Source organism: Sapajus apella, unplaced genomic scaffold (genome assembly GCF_009761245.1).
Source record: "Sapajus apella isolate SASKATOON/1434 unplaced genomic scaffold, GSC_monkey_1.0 scaffold13, whole genome shotgun sequence".
Classification (NCBI taxonomy): Eukaryota; Metazoa; Chordata; class Mammalia; order Primates; family Cebidae; genus Sapajus; species Sapajus apella.
Window position 1 is genome coordinate 2,489,599 of NW_022436953.1, and position 27,427 is coordinate 2,517,025.

A 27,427-nucleotide genomic window follows, 5' to 3' on the forward strand; every position below is an offset into this window, starting at 1 on the left:
TTGCTCTGGCTAGAACATCCAGTACTATATTGAATAGCAGTGGTGAGAGAGGGCATCCTTGTCTAGTGCCAGATTTCAAGGGGAATGCTTCCAGTTTTTGCCCATTCAGTATGATATTGGCTGTTGGTTTGTCATAAATAGCTTTTATTATTTTGAGATACGTTCCGTCAATACATAGCTTATTGAGGGTTTTTAGCATAAAGCGCTGTTGAATTTTGTCAAAGGCCTTCTCTGCATCAATTGAGATAATCATGTGGCTTTTGTCTTTGGTTCTGTTTATGTGGTGAATTACATTTGTAGACTTGCATGTGTTGAACCAGCCTTGCATCCCCGGGATGAAGCCTACTTGATCATGGTGGATAAGCTTTTTGATGTGCTGTTGCAATCGGCTTGCCAGTATTTTATTGAAGATTTTTGCATCTATGTTCATCATGGATATTGGCCTGAAGTTTTCTTTTCTTGTTGAGTCTCTGCCGGGTTTTGGAATCAGGATGATGTTAGTCTCATAAAATGATTTGGGAAGAATTCCCTCTTTTTGTATTGTTTGGCATAGTTTCAGAAGAAATGGTACCAGCTCCTCTTTGTATGTCTGGTAGAATTCGGCTGTGAACCCCTCTGGACCTGGGCTTTTTTTGGGTGGTAAGCTCTTAATTGCTGCCTCAACTTCAGACCTTGTTGTGGGTCTGTTCAGGGTTTTGGCTTCTTCCTGGTTTAGGCTTGGGAGAAGGCAAGTGTCCAGGAATTTATCCATTTCTTCCAGGTTTACTAGTTTATGTGCATAGAGTTGTTTGTAATAATCTCTGATGATGGTTTGAATTTCTGTGGAATCTGTGGTGATATCCCCTTTATCGTTTTTTATTGCATCAATTTGGTTATTCTCTCTATTCTTTTTTATTAATCTGGCTAGTGGTCTGTCTGTTTTGTTGATCTTTTCAAAAAACCACCTCCTGGATTTATTGATTTTTTGAAGGATTTTTTGTGTCTCTATCTCTTTCAGTTCTGCTCTGATCTTAGCTATTTCTTGTCTTCTGCTAGACTTTGAGTTTTTTTGATATTGCTCCTCCAGCTCTTTCAATTTTGACGATAGGGTGTCAACTTTTGATCTCTCCTTGTTTCTCATGTGGGCACTTATTGCTACATATTTTCCTCTAGAGACTGCTTTAAATGTGTTCCAGAGATTCTGGTATGTTGTGTCTTCATTCTCATTGGTTTCGAAGAACATCTTTATTTCTGCCTTCCTTTCATTGTTTATCCAGTCAACATTCAAGAGCAAGTTGTTCAGTTTCCATGAAGCTGTGTGGTTCTGGGTTAGTTTTTGAATTCTGAGTTCTAACTTGATTGCACTGTGGTCTGAGAGACTGTTTGTTATGATTTCCGTTCTTTCGCATTTGCTGAGGAGTGATTTACTTCCAATTATGTGGTCAATTTTAGAGTAGGTGTGATGTGGTGCTGAGAAGAATGTATATTCTGTGGATTTGGGGTGGAGAGTTCTGTAAATGTCTATTAGGTTTGCTTGGTCCAGGTCTGAGTTCAAGTCCTGGATATCCTTGTTAATTTTCTCTCTGGTTGATCTGTCTAATATTGACAATGGGGTGTTAAAGTCTCCCACTATACATGATTGTATATCTAGAAGACCCCATCGTCTCGGCCCAGAAGCTCCTAAAACTGATAAGCAACTTCAGCAAAGTCTCAGGATACAAAATCAATGTGCAAAAATCACATGCATTCCTATACACCAATAACGGACTTAAAGAGAGCCACATCAAGAACGAACTGCCATTCACAATTGCCACAAAGAGAATAAAATACCTAGGAATACAACTAACAAGGAACGTAAAGGACCTCTTCAAGGAGAACTACAAGCCACTGCTCAACGAAATAAGAGAGGACACAAACAGATGGAGAAACATTCCATGTTCATGGTTAGGAAGAGTCAATATTGTGAAAATGGCCATACTGCCCAAAGTAATTTACAGATTCAACGCTATCCCCATCAAGCTACCAATGACCTTCTTCACAGAACTGGAAAAAACCACCTTAAACGTCATATGGAACAAAAAGAGAGCCCACATAGCCAAGTCAATTCTAAGCAAAAAGAACAAAGTGGGAGGCATCATACTACCTGACTTCAAACTATACTACAAGGCTACAGTAATCAAAACAGCATGGTACTGGTACCAAAACAGAGATATAGACCAATGGAACAGAACAGAGGTCTTGGACGCAACACAACATATCTACAACCATCTGATCTTTGACAAACCAGACAAAAACAAGCAATGGGGAAAGGATTCCCTATTTAATAAATGGTGTTGGGAAAACTGGCTAGCCATGTGCAGAAAGCAGAAACTGGACCCCTTCCTGACACCTTACACTAAAATTAACTCCAGATGGATTAAAGACTTAAACATAAGACCTAACACCATGAAAACCCTAGAAGAAAATCTAGGCAAAACCATTCAGGACATAGGCGTAGGCAAGGACTTCCTGACCAAAACACAAAAAGCATTGACAACAAAAGCCAAAATAGACAAATGGGACCTAATCAAACTCCACAGCTTCTTCAAAGCAAAAGAGACAGTCCTTAGAGTGAATCGGCAACCAACAGAATGGGAAAAAATTTTTGCAGTTTATCCATCTGACAAAGGGCTGATATCCAGAATTTACAAAGAACTAAAACAGATTTACAAGAAAAAAACTAACAAGCCCATTCAAAAGTGGGCAAAGGATATGAACAGACACTTTACAAAAGAAGACATACGTGAGGTCAACAAACATATGAAAAAATGCTCATCATCACTGGTCATCAGAGAAATGCAAATCAAAACAACATTGATATACCATCACACTCCAGTTAGAATGGCGATCATTAAAAAATCTGGAGACAACAGATGCTGGAGTGGATGTGGAGAAATAGGAACACTTTTACACTGTTGGTGAGAGTGTAAATTAGTTCAACCATTGTGGAAGACAGTGTGGCGATCCCTCAAGGACCTAGAAATAGAAATTCCACTTGATCCAGTAATCCCATTACTGGGTATATGTCCAAAGGATTATAAATCGTTCTACTATAAGGACACGTGCACACGAATGTTCATTGCAGCACTGTTTACAATAGCAAAGACCTGGAACCAACCCAAATGCCCATCGATGATAGACTGGACAGGGGAAATGTGGCACATATACACCATATAATATTATGCAGCCATCAAAAATGATGAGTTTGTGTCCTTTGTAGGGACATGGATGAACCTGGAAACCATCATTGTCAGCAAACTGACAGGAGAGCAGAAGATCAAACACCGCATGTTCTCACTCATAGGTGGGTGTGGAACAATGAGAACACATGGACACAGGGAGGGGAGCACTACACACTGGGGTCAGTTGGGCGGAAATAGGGGAGGGACGGTGGGTGGTGGGGAGTTGGGGAGAGATAGCAAGGGGAGAGATGCCAGATGTAGGTCATGGGGAGGAAGGCAGCAAATCACACTGCTACGTGTGTACCTATGCAACAATCTTGCATGTTCTTCACGTGTACCCCAAAACCTGAAATGCAATAAAATAAATAAATGGGAAAAAATAAATAAATAAAATGGATCCTGTCCCATACTCAAGAGAACAGGATGGTATACAGAGGCCAAGAAGAATTTGAACAGACAGGCCTTGCTGGGTTTACCCACTCAGTCTATTAGCATTAGATCATACTCTTTTTATCCAATCACACTTCTACATGACTGTCCATGCTTCAGTCATGCCTATTCAATGAAGTCTCCCATATGTAACAGAAGTCTTTTGCTACCAAATGGAACAAGTTTTCTTGTATTGACTGTTGTGGTATGACCATAGAAGGAAACCAGTTTGTGTTTTTTCTGCACACCCTGTAACCCTCTATTTTTTATAAAAACAGCCTATAAACTAAAGGAAGAAACTGAAAAAATAAATTGGGAAAAGTAAGATGGTCTCTTTTATCCACCTGCCACTAGAGGCCTGCTGACCTTCTTGAACAAGAGCTAAGAAGTTGCCTATACGCATATAACATATACTGTATCATTTATTTATTTGTTTACACAGTTTTAAGGTCCTCTATGGAGCCTTATGTTATCTGACTGAGTTCCAAAACAAAAGTTTTAAAATGTAAATTAAATACAAATGGCCAAAGCCACATATCTGAATAGTTGCAAATGTAAGTCACAGCGACATTTTCATAAATATCCTAGTCATTAATCATCTCTGAAAAATTCTTATGCAATAGGCAATTTATGGAAGGCTGAGCCATTCTATTTTCACAGCTAAATGAGGAGGAACAGCAAAACTTCCACTAAAAATTCCCAGCATTTGTGAGGGGCTTTAAAAGAAAACACAAAGACGAGACGTTTTCCCTCTTGTTTGCCATGAAGTCAAACAAGGCATTGAGACAATTCATTTCATTCCTTTCCAGACAAGCAAGGTGCTCCAGCAAACACAACTTCCTGAGATTTGAGTTCTAATCTCAGTTCTCCCAGTCAACATTATTGCCTTTGATATTGACAGTGGACAGCAAGAAAAACAGAGTTCCTTATGTTTATTTTGTTCTCATTCTTTTTTCTCTTCTTTTTATCTTCTCTCCTTATCACCTCCCCTTTCTTTTCATCTCTTCCTTTTTCTGCATATGTCACTAGAAAAAAGTTTTTGCATAATGAGGTAGCATTATTTAGAATAATATGGTCAAGAAAATGTAAAAGTTGTATCTCCCTCATGAATCCCACCTGCCCACAGTAATCTCTTCTGCAATACTATTCCATATATTTGAAACACACATATATGAATCCTAACTATAAAAGGGCAGTTATAAAGAGGAAATTTATGATGCTAAGCCACAAGTGATAACCCAAATCCTACTTTTTACTGTGTGGCTTTGAGCCAGTCTTGACTCTGCTCTGAGCTTCAGTTACTTATCTGTTAAATGGAACTAAAGGTCCCAACTATCTTACACATAAGATATTTGAATTTGTTTTGTAAACTGTAAAATGTAAGACAAGTGGAAGGGAATATTATTATCTTCATCTTTCCTCTGATCTTTTTCTAAGTAGGCTGATCAGAAATACCAAGACAATAAGTAAGACTTATATGTCTCAATAATTTTTAAAATATTAAGAAAAGTGACATGGAATAATACAACAAAAAAAGTTGCCTCTTTTCCATTACTTTGGTAAAAGAAGATCTAGAGTTAAGAATGAGACTTTAAAAGTGAAGATTTCTTAAATGGCCTCTGCTCTTTTTCTTTTTTTTGAGACGGAGTTTCGCTCTTGTTACCCAGGCTGGAGTGCAATGGTGCCATCTCTGCTCACTGCAACCTCTGCCTCCTGGGTTCAAGCAATTCTCCTGCCTCAGCCTCCTGAGTAGCTGGGACTACAGGCATGCGCCACCATGCCCAGCTAATTTTTGTATTTTTAGTAGAGACTGGGTTTCACCATGTTGACCAGGATGGTCTCAATCTCTTGACCTTGTGATCCACCCACCTCAGCCTCTCAAAGTGCTGGGATTATAGGCGTGAGCCACCGTGCCCAGCACGCCTCTGCTCTTTTTCTTAATTTCGTCTATGCTACTTTACTTATATTTCATGTTTCATGCACACCTTGCATCATAATGACTATTTTATGAGTTGATGATTCTTTTATGAGAAATGGTTTACTGTGAAATCAAGCGGAGAGATTTGTCTCAAGGTCACCTACAACAGATTCAATTACGAATTGCTAAAAGTGCTGGTCACACAGAGAAGACTGAAACCTGGTTTTTTTGTTTTTATTTTTAATGTATCATTAGCTGTAACAGGTCAGCACTTCTTTGCTTCTCAAGGCCAACTCATAACTTTTTAAATTCTCATTTAGGAAATTGAATGACACACTAAAGATCTAGTAGTGTAGTGATTTATAATTTAGGATAAATTTCTTTAGTTGGCATTCAGCAAACATGGATGTACTTACTGCTACACAAAAAGAGGTAGGGAGACGTGAGGAAAAATAAATTTGAATAATAGATATAACTGCTGCCCTCAAGGAGTTGAAATTCTGGTAGAGAGAAAAGAAAAGGACATATAACATGTAAGTAACACATTGAGAAACATGAAAATTAGGATCCATGGACACTAAGAGAGAGGGCCCTCATTACTAGCTGATGGGTGAGAAAAACCAAGTCTCTACTTGTAGATTTAGTTTTATAGGAAATTATTTTAAACACTGAGGATTCTTATATATCATATTTACCTCTAATAACCAATAAAGCTTAAAAAGGGGAAGAAATTAATTATTCAACATCTTTAAAAGTTCAAATGTTAACTCACTGGAGTTTTGACCTTTACTTAGGATACAGGAAACTATAAAGAGCTTCACTCTCACCCTAATGACAAGAAAATTTACGAGATTTAGATACCATCAGAGAAACTTAAAAAATCTCAGGGCAACCAACTCGCATGAATTGTACAGAAAGGCACCCCCAGAAAGAGAAGAAATACCTGCACTTGTTTACCTGGGGCAGAGCATGGGAGCAGGTGATGCCAAGCACCATACAAGCTGGTAAGAACTCAACTAAGAGGTCCAACATATTGCAAAAGGTGGAGTGTGGACTAGTATGAGGGTATAGAACACCCGGGAGTCTCATACACAGAGAGTTTTGCATTTACTCGCAGGCTCTTATCCCTAGATCTCACTGGGCATGCTTTAAAATGACTGGGTGTGTGGGGATTGTAGATAAAGAGGAGGGAGACAAGCCTAGAGACCAAGGAGAGCTACACTTGGTGGTTCAGGTCTGGAAATGGGGGTGGGGAGGACGGTAATAGCCACTGTGGGAAAGGCACAAAGCCCAGTTCAGATCCGTTCCTTCTCTCTTCTTTAATGTACAAAAGCTCCACACTACTACGGGACAGGAAACATACCCTGCGACTCTCAGGGCACAGTTGAAAACCCATTGTAACTGTGAAAAGGAAACAGAAAATACCTACTCCTCTGTGGGTAGGGCAGGAAACAGTCCTGGGCTCAGACCATTAAAGATTTCCAATCATCCAGAATGAAACAAAAAAGACTGATAAGAAAGCCCCACCTCTGAGACTCAGAGACAAAATGCCAAACTAAGAATAATAGGCTGAACCTGAACAACATAGGCTGAATGCCTGCCCCTTGCCTTCCCCAACTAAGGTAGTAAGCACTGAGTAAAAGATAGTGGTAGTAAAAAAAAAGGTAGTAAAACGTTAAAAAAGGTAGTAAAAAAAAATCTACCATTGAGAAGTCAAGAGTGTGAAAAAAAGACTTTCTTTCAGGTGTAGACTCACAAGGAAAGCATGAAGCTGGGGCTGTTACAGGAATACTGAGAAAAACCCTCTGACAGTGCAGCCCTTAACTAAGCACAAGGTAATGATAGAGGAATTTGACACTGGTATTGCAATGAGGTAACCATAGCAACAATAAAATCCAATCCCAGCTATTGATAAAATCCAAACCATAAAATCTGAACTCCTGAGGTTGACTCAAACATCAGCTATGCATATTAAAGGCCTATTAGAAAGAGAGGTACACCCATCTGCAGACATAGATACTATTTACCTCAGTCTCTATTGTTCTACACATAATTGTCAAGCCTTCAATCAAAAATTATAAGACAAACAAAGAACCAAGAAAATCCCCCAACAAGAGACAAAACGACCAATAAAATAAGTCTCAGAGATAATCTAGATGTGAGAATCATCAGATAGGGATTTAAAAACAATTATAATTAACATGTTAAAAGTTCCAGTGGCAAAAAGTAGGTGAATGAATAAGCAGATTCTGAAAGCTCAAAGAACATTAAACAGGGGTAAACAAAAGTGCAAACAAAAACACATAGACATATATTCAAGCTTACATTCTGAAAACCAAATAAATAAAAAATCTTAAAGGCAGTTAAAGGGAAAAAAATGCATTACAGGTATTGATCGAATTACCACCGATGCAACTTACGACCATTCGACTTTACTACCACAATCACTAGCCATGACTGCTCTGCATCTGGCAGCACAAACGTTGCCCAGCTGGGGGTACAACAGTGCGGACCAGCTTCCAGCAGCACTACCATCTCCACGTGCACCATTTCAACTGTACATATAGCCTACTCAACTTACGACCAAATCGTGTTACGACCGGTCCGCAGTCCCGACAGTGGTCGTAAGTCGAGCACTAGCTGTACATAGAAAGAAATAAAGGTAAGAATTACAGTAGGCTTATTAGGGACCAAGCAAACCAGAAGTTAAGTGCTGGAAGAAAGAAGAATTGCTAACCTGGAATTTCATAAGCAACAAAAATATCTTTCAGAATATGAATAAGATGGATGGCTGTGATGGCGGTACAACAATCTGCATGTACTTAATGCCACTGAACTGTAAAATGTTTAAAATGGTAAATGTTTGTTTTACCACTACAAAAATTATTTTTAAAAATATGAAAGAGAAATTAAGATTTTTTTCAATTGTTTCGTAGTCACCCCACATGTAATCATTCATTGTTTTAAGTAAAAAATCAGAAACATTGTGTTAGAAACTATTTTCATATTATTCCCACATAAGAATCTTTGTTGTTCAAGGCAGCCAAAAATTAGCTGCAATCTGGCCAACACTCAGTGACCCAGTGGGCAATCTAGTTTTTCCACAATATAGATAATACCTTCTTTCCCCTCTATCACTTCCTCACATTTAACTTCTCTTCAGTTGACTCTTCTCTCTAGGTCCATGTCCATCATGTCTTAATCACAAAATGTTAAAATTAGTAGAGTCACTCAGAGGCATCATTTCTCAGGAGATAATAGACTAAATCTGTAAAGACAGATCCGGCCGGGCGCGGTCACTCCAGTCTGGGTAACAACAGTGAAACTCTGTCTCAAAAAAAAAAAAAAAAAAAAAAAAAAGACAGATCCAGTTTGGGGTCTTTGGACTAACTCATGATCTTACTCTTGGATCTTCTGTCTACCTTAGAAGATTAGCCCTTCTTATTTATTCTAGGGTCACCAACTTTATTCCATTCTCTGTGGGTGCCTTAGTTGCAGATAGACAGGAGTTCACAGCTGTACTTTGCAGCCAGGCCTACATCTAATAAAAGAAATAAAACACCTTTATATGGTCTGTATAAGCTAGATGATGGCTCACTATAATATGAAGGCAATCCAGTCCTCCAGTTGTGAGTTGGAATAGAAACAGTATGATCTTCTAGAGCTGGAAATGTATCTTAATTGGTTGAGAACATTAAAAACCACAAATTTAAATCATTACCAAAGGTAGATTAATATGTGTGCAATATTTACAACATAAAAATGAGGTTTTAAAATACAGAATAGTAAATACATTCAAACCAAAAATCAAGGCATAAAATGGCATTTTAAAAAACTGTGTCATAGTTACTTGTGAGGATCCCAAGATGGCCAAATAAGAGGCAGCTCCGGAAAGCAGCTCCCAGCGAGAGAGAGACACAGGAGCCGAGTAGTCTCCACAATTCCAAATGAGGTACAAGGTTCATTTTGTGGGTCTGATTGGACAGTGGGTATAAACCAAATAGGGGAAGTTAAGGCAGGGCGGGGCACTGCCACACCCAGGAGATGCATGCAACTGACTGGAGGACTGGGGGAATCTCCCCTTCTGGAACTCAAGTTCTGATACAGTGCTCCACCCAAGCCCTCTACAACCCACAGGACAGGAGATCTTTGCTGTGCTGAAAGCCCTCAGCACGCTGCATGAACAGAGCAGAACAGCAACTTCATCCAGCGCAAGGGCTGTCAGCATAGATCTAGGTGGAAGCACTGGCTGATGCGAAAGCCAGAAATGCTGCTGGATGGAGCTACTCACCCCCAAAAAGAAGTGGAACTGAAAACAGGGAAACAGCCCATACGGCAGAATGGGTCCACCCTGCACAAAGCCCAGCAGACTAAAAACTCTCACTCCAGAGTTTCACATCCAGAACATCAGTTAGAGAGTGATCAGGAATGATCGAGCTTGGTGGTGGGAAGGGCAGCCACCATTACAGAAGCTGGCATAATTTCCCTGAGTAAATAAAAGATGCAGCAGCTCCACTGAATCTGTGGCAGCACAGCAGTGCCTCTGCAGACAGACAAAGGAAAGGCTGCCTCCCTAAGCAGCTACCTGAGATCAAAACTATATAAATCCAACAAGATGGGAAGAAACCAGCACAAGAAGAATGAAACCGTCAAAACCAGAATGTCTCTCCCCACCATGAGATCACAACTCCTCACCAGCAAGGGAACAAAGCTGGACAGAGAACAAATTTGACAAACTGACAGAAGCAGGCTTCAGAAGGTGGGTAATAACAAACTTCTCTAAGTTAAAGGAACGTGTTCTATCCCAATGCAAAGAAACGAAAACCTTGAAAAAAGGTTAGGTGAAATGCTAACTAGAATAACCAGTTTAGAGAAGAACATAAACAACTTGTTGGAGCTGAAAAACACAGCACAAGAAATTCATGATGCATACACAAGTTTCAATAGCCAAATCGATCAGGAAGAAGAAAGGATAACAGAGACTGAAGATCAACTCAATGAAATAAAATGAGGAGGCAAGAAAAGAGAACAAAGAGTGAAAATAAATGAACAAAGCCTTCAAGAAATGTGGGATATGTGAAAAGACCTAATCCACGCTTGATCGGTGTGCTGAAAGATGATGGGGAGAATGAATCCAACCTGGAAAACACCCTTTAGGATATTATCCAGGAGAACTTCCACAACCTAAAAAGGCAGGCCAACATTCAAATACAGGAAATACAGAGAACACACAATGATACTACTCTATAAGAGCAACCCCAGAGCACATAATGTCAGAATCACCAGGGTTGAAACTAAGGAATAAATGCTTAGGGCAACCAGAGAGAAAGGTTGGGTCACCCACAAAGGGAAGCACATCAGATTCACAGTGGATCTCTCAGGAGAAACTCTACAAGCCAAAAGAGAGTGGGGGCCAATACTCAACATCCTTAAAGAAAAGAACTTTCAAACCAGAATTTCATATCCAGCCAAATTAAGCTGCATAAGTGATGGAGAAATAAAATCCTTTACAGACAAGCAATTGCTGAGAGATTTTGTCACTATCAGACCTGCCCTACAAGAGCTCCTGAAGGAAGCACTAAACACAGAAAGGAAAAACCAGGACCAGCTACTTCAAAAAAGAACCAAATGATAAAGACCAACGATGCAGTGAAGAAATTATGCCAACCAAAGGGCAAAACAAACAACCAGTAATAAAATGGCAGGATCAAATTCACATATAACAATATTAACATTAAATGGAAATGGACTAAATACCCCAATCAAAAGACACAGACTTGCAAATTGGATAAAAAGCCAAGAACCATTGGTGTGCTGTATTCAGGAGACCCATCTCACCTGCAAAGACACACATAGACTCAAAATAAAGGGATGGAAGAAGATTTACCAAGCAAATGGAGAGGAAAAATAGGCAAGGGTGGCAATCCTCATCTCTGATAAAAAGGACAAAAATCAAAAGACACAATGAGGGCATTACATAATGGTAAAAGGATCACTGCAACAAGAAGAGCTAAGTATTCTCAATATACATGCACCCAATACAGGAGCACCCAGATACATAAAGCAAGTCCTTAATGACCTACAAAGAGACTCAGACTCCTGCACAATTATAGTGTGAGACTTTAACACTCCATGGTCAATATTAGACAGATATACGAGACAGAAAATCAACAAGGAAATCCAGGACTTGAATGCAGATCTGGACCAAGTGAATTTAATACACATTTACAGAACTCTCCACCCCAAATTCACAGAATATACATTCTTCTCAGTACCACATCACACTTACCCTAAAATCAACCACATAATTGGAAGTAAATCACTCCTCAGCAAATGCAAAACAACAGAAATCACAACAAACAGTCTCTCAGACCACAGTGCAATCAAATTAGAACTCAGGATTAAGAAACTAACTCAAAACCGCACAACTGCACAATTTCATGGAAAACGAACAACTGGCTCTTAAATGTCAACTGGATAAACAATGAAATGAAGGCAGAAATAAAGATGTTCTTCGAAACCAATGAGAATGAAGACATGACATACCAGAATCTCTGGGAAACATTTACAGCAGTGTCTAGAGGGAAATTCATACCAATAAATGCCCACATGAGGAGCAAGGAAAGGTCTAAGATTGACATTTTGCCATCAAAATTGAAAGAATTAGAGGAGCAAGATCAAAAAAACTCAAAAGCTAGCAGTAGACAAGAAATAACTAAGATCAGAGCAGAACTGAAGGAGATAGAGACACAAAAAACCCTTCAAAAAATAATCAAATCCCAGAACTGGTTTCTTGAAAAGGTCAACAAAGTAGATAGACTGCTAGGCAGACTAATAGAAAAGAGAGAGGAATCAAATAGATGCAATAAAAAACGATAAAGGGGACATCACCACCGATTCCACAGAAATACAAACTACCATCAGAGATGACTACAAACAACTCTATGCACACAAACCAGTAAATCTGCAAGAAATGGATACATTCCTGGACACTTGCACTGTCCCAAGCTTAAACCAGGAAGAAGTTGAAATCTTGAATAGACCAATAACAAGGGCTGAAGTTGAGGCAGCATTTAATAGCCTACAAACTAAAAAAAGCCCAGGTCCAGACGGGTTTACAGCCAAATTTTACCAGATGTACAAAGAGGAGCTAGTACCATTCCTTCTGAAACTATTCCAAACAATACAAAAAGAGGGAATCCTCTGCAACCCATTTTATGAAACCAACAGCATCCTAATCCCAAAACCGGGCAGAAGTGTAACTAAAAAAGAAAACTTCAGGCCAAAATACATGATAAACATCAACCCAAAAATCTCCAATAAAGTACTGGCAAACAAAATGTAGCAGCAAATCAAAAAGCTTATTCATCATGATCAAGCAGGCTTCATCCCAGGGATGCAAGGCTGGTTCACCATACACAATTCTATAAACACAGTCTATCACATAAACAGAACCAAAGACAAATGCCACATGATTATCTCAATAGATGCAGAGAAGACCTTCGACAAAATTCAACAGTCCTTTATGTTAAAAAAACTCTCAATAAACTAGGCATTGATGGAATGTATCACAAAATAATAAAAGCTATTTATGAGAAACCCACAGTCAATATCATACTGAATGGGCAAAAACTGGAAGCATTCCCTTTGAAATCTGGCACTAGAAAAGGATGCCCTCTCTCAACACTCCAATTCAACACAGTATTGGAAGTTCTGGCCAGAGCAATCAGGCAAGAAAAAGAAATAAAGTGTATTCAATTAGGAAAAGAGGAAGCCAAATTATGTGTATTTGCAGATGACATGATTGTATATTTAGAATTCTCCAATGTCTCAGCTTAAAACTCCTGAAACTGATAAGCAACTTTAGCAAAGTCTCAGGATAGAAAATCAATGTGCAGAAATCACAAACATTTCTATACACCAATAATACACAAAAAGAGAGCCATATCAAAAGTGACTTCTCATTCACAATTGCTACAAAGAGAATAAAATAGGAATACAGCTAAAAAAGGATGTAAAGGACCTCTTCAAGGAGAACTACAAACCACTGCTCAATGAAATAAGAGAGGACACAAACAGATGGAAAAACATTTCATGCTCATGGTTAGGAAGAATCAATATCATGAAAATGGCCCTGCTGCCCAAAGTAATTTATAGATTCAATGCTACCCCATCAAGCTACCAATGACCTTCTTTACAGAACTGGAAAAAACCATTTCCAACTTCATATGGAACCAAAAGAGAGCCTGCATAGCCAAGACAATCCTAAGCAAAAAGAACAAACCTGGAGGCATCATGCTGCCTGACTTCAAACTATACTACAAGGTCACAGTAATCAAAATAGCATGATACTGATACCAAAACAGAGACATAGACTAGTGTAACAGAACAGAGGCCACAGAAGCAACACCACACACCTACAATCATCTGATCTTTGACAAACCTGAGAAAAACAAGCAATGGGGAAAGGATTCCCTGTTTAATAAATGGTATTGGGAAAACTGGCTAGCCATGTGCAGAAAGCAGAACCTGTATCCCTTCCTTACACCTTACACTAAAATTAACTCCAGATGGATTAAAGATCTAAACATAAGACATAACACCATAAAAACCCTGGAAGAAAACCTAGGCAAAACCATTCAGGACATAAGCATATGCAAGGACTTCATGGCTAAAACACCAAAAGCAATGGCAACAAAAGCCAAAATAGACAAATGGGATCTAATTAAACTCCAGAACTCCTGTACAGCAAAGGAAACAATCATTAGAGGGAACCAGCAACCAATAGAATGGGAAAAAATTTTTGCAATCTACCCATCTGACAAAGGGCTACTATCTAGAATCTACAAAGAACTCAAACAGATTTACAAGAAAAAACAAACGAACCCATTCAAAAGTGGGTGAAGGATATGAACAGACACTTTACAAAAGAAGATATACATGAGGCCAACAAACATAAGAAAAAATGCTCATCATCACTGATCATTAGAGAAATGCAAATCAAAACCACATTTAGATACCATCTCACACCAGTTAGAATGGCAAACATTAAAAAATCTGTAGACAACAGATGCTGGAGAGGATATGGAGAAATAGGAACATTTTTACTCTGTTGGTGGGAGTTCAAATTAGTGCAACCATTGTGGAAAACAGTGTGATGATTCCTTAAGGATCTAGAAATAGAAATTCCATTTGACCCAGAAATCCCATTACTGGGTATATACCCAAAGGATTATAAATTGTTCTATTATAAAGACGTGCACACGTATGTTCATTGCAGCACTGTTTACAATAGCGAAGACCTGGAACCAACCCAAATGTCCAACAATGATAGACTGGATAAAGAAAATATGGCACATATACACCATGGAATACTACACAGCCATAAAAAATGATGAGTTGGTGTCCTTTGTAGGGACATAGATGAATCTGGAAACCATCATTCTCAGCAAACTGACACAAGAATAGAAAACCAAATACTGCATGTTCTCACTCATAGGCAAGTGTTGAACAATTAGAACATGTGGAAATAAGGGAGGACACCATCACACACTGTGGTCAGTTGAGGTGGGCTAGGGGAGGGACAGCGTGGGGTGGGGAGGGTGGGAAGGGATAACGTGGGGAGAAATACCAGATATAGGTGATGGGGGGATGAAGGCAGCAAACTACCTTGCCATGTATGTACCTATGCAACAATCGTGCATGATCTGCCCATGTACCCCAGAACCTAAAGTACAATAAAATAAATAAATTTTTAAAAACTGTGTCATGGTTCTCAATGGAGTTGTCTGTTATAATAGAAAAATAATTATACTAATAATAGAAGCAAAGATGAGAGTTAAATGTATGTGACTTTTAATAGTGAAGTATTAAATGATGGAGAGACCCAAGGACTTGATCGAAGACAGTTTAATCTGGCATTTTTATGCATTATCTGAAACAGGGAATACAGAGTAGAATATTTACATTTGTAGGGCATAGAGTCTTTTCTAGATTACAAAATGTCCAACTAATAAACATAAAACATAATATGATCTCACAAAATATTTTGAGTAGGAAAAAGTGTGAGGACTATATTTTTATTTGAGAAAAATATAATTTTATAAAGGAAAACCACTGGTCTTAGAGGCAAATAATAATAATGGCTACCAAGTAATATTCATGGCTATAAATATCTATCAAGTAGCATACATTATCTCATTCAGTCTTTAACAATCCTTCAAACTAGCTATTCTTCCCATCTTATAGACAATCTAACTGAGGCTTAGAAAGTTTAAGCAGTTTGCCCAATGCTACAACAATTCTTGTTGAATGTCTATGTGAATGAACCTGTCTTAATCATTCACATCCTAATCTTTGGAAGATGAAATTTGGTTTTCCAACTATCAAGACAAAGGTTGACCCAGAAACTGTAAATTCTGCCACTCCTTGATAGTTTGAAACAGAATAATTGCTGGCAATTAGCAACCTGTTAAACAAAAACAAAAACCCCTGTGAAGCACATTATTAAGCTTTAGTTCTTTGGCAACTTTATATATCTGTAATATGTTTAGGGAAACTAATAGAAAACCAAATTTGGCAATAGGAAATTCATTCCTGTATTTGCTAGGTTGCCTTCCATGGTTTTAATGCCACAACTTTCATTAATAATTCACCAGGACATTAGAGTAAAGCAGATTTGGCAAAGGAACAGTGGGCCTGTATACGAGGCTAAAAGCTGGAGATTTAACAAAGTTGCTGAAGAAGCCTCTGTGGAATTGTGTGTAGGGATCCCAGACTCACTGTTACTAGTAAATGGCAGCTGATATTACAAATGGCAGCTGGTATTGTAAGGGGATTGATTTCCAAGAAATCTAAGTTCACAACAATGTGATTGCATGTAAGACCAACCAGCAGAGGGGGCTGCTAGAAGAAATAGAGGCTACATAACCCCTACCTACCTTATCAACAGGTTGTATTTTAAGTCTATTACAAAGCTAATTATTTAGAACGCAGAATACGCAGAATACATTGCACCATGGAAACAATGTTACAAATCAGAAATCAGCGCCATAGTCCACATGCTAACTCCATCATATCATCTGTTTTATTGTGTTTTGTTTTAGAGTTGAGATCTCACTGTGTTGCTCCAGCTGGAGCGCAGTGGTGTAGTCATAGCTCACTGCAGCCTCCAACTCTTGGCCTCAAGCAATCCTCCCACCTCAGCCTCCTGAGTAGCTAGGACCATAGGTGCATGCTACTGTGCACAGTTAATATTTTTAAATATGGTTTTTCATAGAGACAAGGTGTCTCACTATGTTGCCGAAGGTAGTTGTATCTGTTTTTGTATGGCCCACAGCTAAAAATGGTTTTCAGATTTTTTAAATGGGTGAATCAATTTTAAATGACTAATATTTCATGGAACATGAAAATAATATGAAATTCAATTTTCTGTGTCCATTGATAAGGTTTTATTGGAAGGCTGCCATGCTTATTTATGTATTCCCTACATCTACTTTCACACATCACAGCAAAATTGAGTAATTTTGACTATATGACTTACAAAACCTAAAATACACACATACATATATATAAACTATTTAGTTTAAAAGTTTCCTTGTTGTGATGGTTAATATTATGTGTCAACTTGTCTAGGATAAGGGATGCTCAAATAGTTGATAAAACATGATTTCTTGTGTGTCTAGCATTTAAATCAGAAAAATGAGTGCAGAAAGTCCACTTTCATCTATATGGGCAGGCATCATCTAATCCATTGATGGCTCAGATAGAACAAAAAGGTGGAGAAGTAGAAATGCTCTCTCTCTATGAGGTGAAACATCCATCTTCTCCTGTCTTTGGACATTGGAGTTCCTGGTTCTCAGGCCTTTGGACTTGAGGACTTAGACCAATCCTCTTCGTTCCCAGATTCTCAGGCCTTTAGCATTAGACTGGGAGTTAATCATAGCCACTCCTGGTTTTCAGGCCTTCAGACTTGGACTGAATTATACCACCAGCTTTCAGACAGCATATTGTGGGACTTCTCAGTTCCAATAATCACATGAGTCAAGTCTCATAATAAATTTCCTCCTTATATAAGTAGTAGTCTTCCCCTCTCTGAGGTTTCACTTTCTGAGGTTTCAGTTATACTTGATCAATTACAGTCCAAAATTATTACATCTAGTAAGATATTTTGAGAGTGAGAGAGACCACATTCATATACCTTTTATTATAGTATATTGTTATAATTGTTCTATTTTATTATTAATTATTGATAATCTCTTACTGTACCTAATTTATAAATTCAACTTTATCATAGATATATAAGAGAAAAACATAGTGTCTATAGGCTTTGGTATTACCTGCAGTTTCAGACATCCCCTGGGGGTCTTGGAATGTATCCCCCATGGATAAGGGGAGATTACTATATATCTATATGTTCTCTATTGATTGTTTCCCTGGAGAACCCTGACTAATGCAATGATCCTTGTTACAAAAGATTATTACATTCCCAGGTTGGCTGGCAAAAGCCAGTATCATTTAAAATGTGGTTGTGCTGTAGTGTTAATAGAATTCCAAAGTCTATGCCTTGAATTCTTTTGAGAACTCAGGTGGCATTTCCAGTTGTAGAAGCATTGAATATCAGAATGAACTTTTCAAGGTCATACTTTTTACCTTTGCTCAAGCTGTTTCATCAATTTGGAATAACTCTCTCCAATTAGAGAAACCATAAAAATGGTTACAATTATGAGTTAAGAAAATTGAGCATTTTCTACATTTTAAAAGCATTTTACATGCATTACTTTAATCCTCACAACAACAGAATGAGATAGTTGCTATTAATATGCCCATTTACAGATGGGGAAACCGAAACCCAGACTTGCTCCAAGTCACACTTCTAGTAAGTGCTAGAGCTATGACATAAACTCTGGAAATCTAACACAATCTCAGATATTATGCATTAACTACCAACCACAAGGCTATAAACCTTTTGCAACTTTTGAAAGCCCTTTCAACTTTTAAGACCTAATTAAAATACCAACTTTTTCATGAAGGCTTTTTTCCAAGATTCCCCCATCCACAAGTTCAAAATAATTGTATTTACATTTTATGAGCTCTCCATTTGTCTATAAAAGTATTCAGTTTAGTTTACTCTGTGTTCTAATTTACATGTTGTACTCCCAAACTCAGGCACATATATAAACAAAATGTGAATTTTAACCTCATTCTGGGCAAGAAACATACCATTCATTACATCATATAGAGCAGGCGCTTCATGAAGGCATCTACTGCAAATAATCAAGTGCATGAATGCAAAGGCAGTTGGCTGCCTGATATTAAACAAAACATTCTAATGGAGACAATTGCTCAGGTGGTAAAGATATTAACATGCTTGATAGGTAGTTTGGTTTCATTTGCTATTTAAAGTGACTCATAATCAAGACATTCTTTTCTTTCTTCTTTTTTGTTACTATACTTTAAATTCTGGGGTACATGTGCAGAATGTGCAAGTTTGTTACATAGGTATACACGTGCCATGGTGGCTTGCTGCATCCATGCCCCCATCATCTACATGAGGTATTTCTTCTAAAGTTAGCCCTCCCCTATCCCCCACAACCCCTGACAGGTCCCAGTATGTAATGTTCCCCTCCCTGTGTCCATGTGTTCTCATTGTTCAACATCCACTTATGAGTAAGAACATACAGTGTTTGGTTTTCTGTTCTTGTGTCAGTTTGCTGAGAATGATAGTTTCCAGCGTCATCCATGTCCCTGCAAAGGACATGAACTCATCCGTTTTTAAGGCTGCATAGTATTCCATGGTGTATATGTGCCACATTTTCCTTGTCCAGTCTATCATCGATGGGCATTTGAGTTGGTTCCAGGTCTTTGCTATTGTAAACAGTACTGCAATGAACATATATGTGCATGTGTTTTTGAACAGAATGATTTATAATCCTTTGGGTATATAATCAGTAATTGGATTGCTGGGTCAAATGGTATTTCTATTTCTAGGTCCTTGAGGAATTGCCACACTGTCTTCCACAATGGTTGAACTAACTTACCCTCCCACCAACAGTGTAAAAGTCTTCCTATTTCTCCACATCCTCTCCAGCATCTGTTGTCTCCTGATGTTTTAATGATCACCATTTTAACTGGAGTGAGATGGTATCTCAATGTGGTTTTGATTTGTGATTCTCTAATGACCAGTGATAAAGAGCTTTTTTTATCATAGGTTTGTGGGCGCATAAATAACTTCTTTTGAGAAGTGTCTGTTTATATCCTTTGCTTGCTTTTTGATGGGGTTGTTTGTTTGTTTGTTGTAAATTTGTTTAAGTTGTTTGTAGATTCTAGTTATTAGCCCTTTATCAGATGGGTAGATTGCAAACTTTTTTTCCCATTCTGTGGTTGCAAGTTCACTCTAATGACAGTTTCTTTTGCTGTGCAGAAGCTCTCAAGTTTAATTACAATTACATCTCATTTGTCTATTTTGGCTTTTATTGCCATTCTTTTGATGTTTTAGTCACAAAGGCCTTGCCCATGCCTATGTCCTGAATGGTATTGCCTAGGTTTTCATCTAGGGTTTTTATTGTGTTAGGTCTCATGTTAAAATCTTTAATACAGCTGGAGTTAATTTTTGTAGAAGGTGTAAGGTAGGGATCCAGTTTCAGCTTTCTGCTTATGGCTAGCCAGTTTTCCCAACACCATTTATTAAATAGGGAATCCTTTCCCCATTGCTTGTTTTTCTCATGTTTGTCAAAGATCAGGTAGTTGTAGATGTGTGGTGTTAATTCCAAAGCCTTTGTTCTGTTCTATTTGTCTATATCTCTGTTTTGGTCCCAGTACCATGCTGTTTTGATTACTGTAGCTTTGTAGTATAGTTTGAAGTCAGACAGTGTGATGCCTCCAGCTTTGTTCTTTTTGCTTAGGATTGCCTTGGCTATGAGGGCTCTCTTTTGGTTCCATATGAAGTTTAAGGTGGTTTTTCCAATTCTGTAAAGAAGGTAGCTTGATGGGGATAGCATTGAATCTACAAATTACTTTGGGCAGTACAGCCATTTTCACGATATTGATTCTTCCTCACCATGAGCATGGGATGTTTTTCCATCTGTTTGTGTCCTCTCTTATTTCATTGAGCAGTGGTTTTTAGTTCTCCTTGAAGAGGTCCTTCACATCCCTTGTTAGCTGTATTCCTAGGTATTTTATTCTCTTTGTAGCAATTGTGAATGGGAGTTCACTTTTGATATGGCTCTCTGTTTGTCTGTTATTGGTGTATAGGAATGCCTGTGATTTTCGCACATTGATTTTGTATCCAGAGACTTTGCTGAAGTTGCTTATCAGTTTCAGGAGATTTTGGGCTGAGACAATGGGGTCTTCTAAATATGCAATCATGTCATCTGCAAATAGAGACAATTTGACTTCCTCTTTTCCTAAATGAATACCCTTTATTTCTTTTTCTTGCCCGATTGCTCTGGTCAGAACTTCCAATACTCATTGAACAGGAGTGGTGACAGAGGGCATCATTGTCTTGTGCCAGTTTTCTAAGGAAATGCTTCCAGTTTTTCTCCATTCAGTATGATATTGGCTGTGAGTTTGTCATAAATAGCTTTTATTATTTTGTGATACATTCCACCAATACCTAGTTTATCAAGAGTTTTTTGCATAAAGGGCCGTTGAATTTTGTCGAAGGTCTTCTCTGCATCTGTTGAGATAATCATGTGGTTTTTGTCTTTGGTTCTGTTTATGTGACAGATTATGTTTATAGATTTGCATATGTTGAACCAGCCTTGCATCCCAGGGATGAAGCTGACTTGATTGTGATGGATACGCTTTTTGATGTGCTGTTGGATTCAATTTGCCAGTATTTTATTGAAGATTTTTGCATCAATGTTCATCATGGAGATGGGCCTAAAATTTTCTCTTTTGGTTATGTCTCTGCCAGGTTTTTGGTATCAGGAAGATGTTGGTCTCATAAAATGATTTGGGAAGGATTCTCTCTTTTTGGATTGTTTGGAATAGTTTCAGAAGGAATGCTACCAGCTCCTCTTTGTACCTCTGCTAGAATTTGGCTGTGAACTGGTCTGGTCTTGGGCTTTCTTTTGGTTGGTAGGCTATTAATTGCTGTCTCAACTTCAGCCTTGTTATTGGTCTATTCAGGGATTCAGCTTCTCCCTGATTTAGTCTTGGGAGGGTGTAAGTGTCCAGGAATTTATCCATTTCTCCTTGATCAACTGGTTTATGTGCATAGAGGTGTTTATAGTAATCTCTGATGGTAGCTTCTATTTCTGTAGAATCAGTGGCAGTATCCCCTTTATCATTTTTAATTGCATCCATTCGATTCTTCTCTCTCTTCTTTTTTATTAGTCTGTCTAGTGTCCTATCTACTTGTTGATCTTTTCAAAAACCAGTTCCTGCATTTATTGATTTTTTTGAAGAGTTTTTTGTGTCTTTATCTCCTTCAATTTTCCTCTGATCTTAGTTATTTCTAGTCTTCTGCTAGCTTTTCAGTTTGTTTGATCTTGCTCCTCTAGTTCTTTTAATTGTGACAGTAGGGTGTTGATTTTAGATCTTTCCTTGCTTCTCATGTGGGCATTTAGTGCTATAAATTTCCCTCTAGACACTGCTTTAAATATGTCCCACAGATTCTGGTATGTTGTGTCTTTGTTCTCAATGATTTCAAAGAACATCTTTATTTCTGCCTTAATTTCGTTATTTACCCAGTAGTCATTCAGGAGCAGGTTGTTCAGTTTCCATGTAGCTGTGCGATTTTGAGTGAGTTTCTTAATCCTGAGTTCTAATTTGATTGCACTGTGGTCTGAGAGATTGTTTGTTATGATTTCCATTCTTTTGCATTTGCTGCAGAGTGATTTACTTCCACTTATGTGGTCAATTTTAGAGTAAATGCGATGTGGTGCTGGGAAGAATGTATATTCTCTGGATTTGGGGGTGAAAAGTTCTGTAGATGCCTATTAGGTCCACTTGGTGCAGATTTGAGTTCAAGTCCTGGATTTCCTTCTTAATTTTCTGTCTCATTCATCTGTCTAATATTGACAGTGGAGTGTTAAAGTCTCCCACTATTATTGTGTGGGAGTCTAAGTCTCTTTGTAGGTCATTGAGAACTTGTTTTATGTCTCTGTATTGGGTGCATATATATTTAGGATAGTTAGCTCTTCTTGTTGCATTGATCCCTTTACCATTATGTAATGCCCTTCTTTGTCTCTTTTGATCTTTGTTGGTTTAAAGTCTGTTTTATCAGAGACTAGGATTGCCACCCCTGCTTTTTTGTTCTCCATTTGCTTGGTAAATCTTCCTTCATATCTTCATTTTGTGCCTATGTGTGTCTTTGCACATGAGATGGGTCTCCTGAATACAGCACAATAATGGGACTTAACTCTTTATCCAATTTGCCAGTCTGTGCCTTTTAATTGGGGCATTTAGCCCATTTATATTTAAGGTTAATATTGTTATGTGTGAATTTGATCTTGCCATTTTGATGCCATATGGTTGTTTTGCCCAGTAGTTGATGCAGTTTCTTCATAGTGTCGATGGTCTTTATAATTTGGTAGGTTGTTGGAGTGGCTGGTACTGGTTGTTCCTTTCCATGTTTAGTGCTTCCTTCAGGAGATCTTGTAAGGCAGGCCTGATGGTGATGAAATGTCTCAGCAGTTCCTTGTCTGTAAAGGATTTTATTTCTCCTTCACGTTTGAAGCTTAGTTTGGCTGGATATTAAATTCTGGATTGAAAATTCTTTTCTTTAAGGATGTTGAATATTGGCCCCCACTTTCTTCTGGCTTGTAGGGTTTCTGATGAGGGATCTGCCATGAGTCTGATGGGCTTCCCTTTGTGGGTAACCTGATCTTTCTCTGTGGGTGCCCTTAGTATTTTTTTCTTCATTTCGACCCTGGTGAATCTGACGATATATGCCTTGGGGTTGCTCTTCTTGAGGAATATCTTTGTGGTGTTCTCTGTATTTCCTGAATTTAAATGTTGGCCTGCCTTGCTTGGTTGGGGAACTTATCCTGGATAATATCGTGAAGAGTGTTTTCCAACTTGTTTTCATTCTCTTCATCACATTCAGGTACACTGATCAAACGTAGATTAGGTCTTTTCACATAGTCCCATATTTCTTGGAGGCTTTGTTCATTTATTTGCACTCTTTTTTCTCTAGTCTTGCCTTCTTGCTTTATTTCATGGAGTTGATATTCAATCTCTGATATCCTTTCTTCCACTTGATCAATTCGGCTATTGAAACTTGTGTATGTGGCACGAAGTTCTCATGCTGTGTTTTTCAGCTCCATCAAGTTGTTTACGTTCTTCTCTATTCTGGTTATTCTAGTTAGCATTTCGTCTAACCATTTTTAAAGGTTTTTAGTTTCCTCGCATTGGGTTAGAACATGCTCCTTTACCTCAGAGAAGTTTGTAATTGCCCACCTTCTGGAGTTTGCTTCTGTCAATTTGTCAAATTCATTCTCTATCTAGTTTTGTTTCCTTGCTGGTGAGGAGTTGTGATCCCTTGGAGGAGAAGAGGTGTTCTGGTTCTGGTTTTTGGTGATTTCAGCCTTTTTGCATTGGTTTCTTTTCATCTTTGAGGATGTATCTACCTTTGGTCTTTGAAGTTGGTGAGTTTTGGAGGGGGTCTCTGAGTGGATGTCCTTTCTGTTGATGTTGAAGCTATTTTTTTCTGTTTTTAAATTTTCCTTCTAATAGGCCCCTCTGCTGCAGCTCTGCTGGAGGTCCACTCAAGACCCTGCTTACCTGGGAATCACCCATGGGGGCTGCAGAACAGCAAAGATTGCTGCCTGTTCTTTCCTCTGGTAGCTTCATTCCAGAAGGGTACCTGCCAGATGTCGGCCAGAGCTCTCCTGTATGAGATGTCTATTAGTCAGGATTAACAAGGATCAGGGACTCACTTAAGGAGGCACTCTGTCCCTTATCAGACCTCAAGTGCTGTGCTGGGAGCTCCGTTGGTCCCTTCAGTGCTGCTGGGCAGGGATGTTTAAGTCTGCTGAAGCAGGACCCACACTGCCTGTTTTCCCAGGTGCTCTGTCCCAGAAAGGTGGAGGCTTTATTTATAAGTCCCTGACAGGCTACTGCCTTTTTTCAGAGTTGCCCTTCCCAGCAAGAAGGGAGTCTAGTCACAGTCTGCCTATAGAGGCTTTGCTGAGCTGCCGTGAGCTCTGCCTGGTTGCTCTGTAAACTTCCCAGAGACTTTGTTTACACTGGTGAGTTTAGAACTGCCTACCCAAGCCCTGGGGAACAGTGGCTCATGTCTGTAATCCCAGCACTTTGGGAGGCCAAGGCGGGTGAATCACCTGAGGTCAGGAGTTCAAGACCAGCCTGGCCAACATGGCGAAACCCCTTCTCCTCTAAAAAATTCAAAAATTAGCCAGGCATTGCGGCGGGTGCCTGCAGTCCCAACTACTCAGGAGGCTGAGGCAGGGAGAATTGCCTGAAACTGGGAGGTGGAGGTCTCAGTGAGCCAAGATAGTGTCACTACATTCCAGCCTGGGTAACACAGCAAGACTCTGTCTTAAAAAAAAAAAAAACAAAACAAAAAAAAAAAAACAGACATTGTTTTCAAATCTGCATAACTACATGAAGCAAGCCTTAAGTGTAGCCATACAGGGATCTTGAAGAAATTCTCTTTTTTATATAAAATCTAGCCAAAGAAACAGAAGACCCCAACATTCATCTCTGGAGTTAAGGCAGTGCTCTTCCAATCTTTCCTGTTTGCTGATATTTCATTTAACAAAATCCTACATGGATGTCCAAACTATAATATAAAACCAATGAAATGAAATACCTTGCAATTGAAGCAGTAGAGGGTAGAGAGGCAAGGAAAGATGAGGTTCTAAAATCCTCCCACCTCCAAGGGAGCCCTACGGCACCACCACAGAAGTACAGTTTGGCTAGAAAACGATACTGAAATGCATGTTAACTCATTAACACATTTTTTTCATTGTTACTTCATTATTTTTGACATCATCAATTATTCCTAGAGGAAGAAAGAGCCTTGGCAGCATTCAATATCTACCTTTTGACATAATGTGGAGTAAATTTTGATAGACATGAAGTGAAGAAAGGATCTATAGAGATGCAGGAGAGGACAGATATGAGAGGGCAGCCATATCAGAGGGTCACTGGACAATCAAAAGATAATGACCCTGGGTGCTATCAAGAGGAGATGCAGGAAAAAGGACTTTGAGGGTCACATCTCAACATTACACCAGGCTTGTATCACCAGTGGTAAGGAATGTGTTAATTGTTAGTTATTACTCCAAGATGTCTCATGATTTAAAAATTACCTGGTGGGAGTAGTTCTTTGAATATAGGCCTTCTAGCATTTGCAAGAATAGTGAGTTGTCCAGTATAATATCAAGGTGAAAAATCCATACTTGGACTTAAGAAAAGTATGTGCTCTTAATTAAATATTGGTTAACAGACACATCAAGAAATAATTCTGTATTAATCTATAACAGAGGTACTGGCTGGGTTGGAACCAAAGCTTGGATAGATATATCATTGCGTGGAGATAGGTGATCTCTTTAGTACTCTGGATCTAATATAATCTTGAGCTTCAAGGGCACTGGAATCAGGCACACAGCATGAGAGCCCAAGAGAAAAGGCAGTTTTTCCAGAGAGAGAAAATAAAGAGAGAATTAAAGAGCTTTATCCACGATCTTCAAATTAGTAAGAACTTCGGGGTCTCATATATTCCAAATCTAAATCCTTGGATACAGAAAAATCTCTAGTTTTGGATTCAGAAAATTTTATTTGAAATCAGAAACTTCCACTTATTAGATTTATAACTTGATCTTTAATCTCTCTGATATATATAGTGGCAATAATAATACTTGTCCTTGCTCATGGTGTTGTTAATCTCATACCGAAATGTGGATGATGAACTCAAAATGGTCACCTTTTAAGGTTATGATAAAATTACTAGTTTATAACCTGCAGTTCTTTTCTCCTATGCTTAGGGGAGAATGATCATGAAAGGATATAGTAGGATTAGTAGAGAAGAATCCCTAGAGAAGTTTTTGGGATAAAGCATTGGAATTGTATATGAAGCCCCAAAAGAGAAGAGTAGGCAAGAGACAACTATCAGGGAGGGCTGATTACGACTCTTGGGACCAGAGGTGAAAACAATGCTGTTGTTTCTGTCTTTTTTTAAAGACAGGGCCTTGCTCTGTCACTCAGGCTGGGGGAGATGGTATGATCACAGCTCCCTGTAATCTTGAACTTCTAGGCTCAAGCAATCCTCCTGCCTCAGCCGCCCAAGTAGCGGGGACTGTGGGCATGTTCCAATGTGCCAGGCTAATTAAAAAAAAAAAAAATTAGTAGAGACAAAGTCTTGCTATTTTACCCCCGCTTGTCTCAAACTCCTGGGCTCATGCAATTCTCCTGGCTCAGCTCTCAAAGTGATGGCATTATAGGCGTAAGCCACTGTGCAGGGTCAACAATGTTGTTTTTAAGTGGAAAGGAAAATCCTTGATTCCCCCAGGAATGAAACATGTCAGTAGTTTAAAAGTGAAGAAAAAAAGTGAATTTTTGTTGACCATTGGTTCCCAGAAAAAAATCACAGGCAATGAGACCCAAACCATGGAAAAAATTGGAAAAGAAAATTACAAAGCAGTTAATAGTACCTAGGGAATTCCAATAGCCTGAATAATTGACATTATTTCTGAGGGAGGGAGCTTGTCAGTAATTTCAGTGACTAGGAAAGAGGAGTAGGCCTGGCAAAAAAAAAAAAAAAAAATATGATTGTCTGTGTCTGTGTCTGTGTGTCTGTGTGAGGTAGTGGAATTAGGAAGCAGTTATAGATAGCTAGATAGAAAGATAGAAAACTTGCCCTGTAAACTACCCACATGTACACTGTGATTTCTCGGCTCCTCCTATGTACCCT

General features: G+C 38.7%; 1 protein-coding gene across 1 annotated transcript in view; it reads right to left on the reverse strand.

Moving 5' to 3' along the window:
• The window catches only part of HPSE2 (heparanase 2 (inactive)), a 732,977-nt gene that overhangs the window by 380,706 nt on the left and 324,844 nt on the right, over positions 1-27,427 (reverse strand). The gene's annotated exons all lie outside the window — the stretch shown is intronic.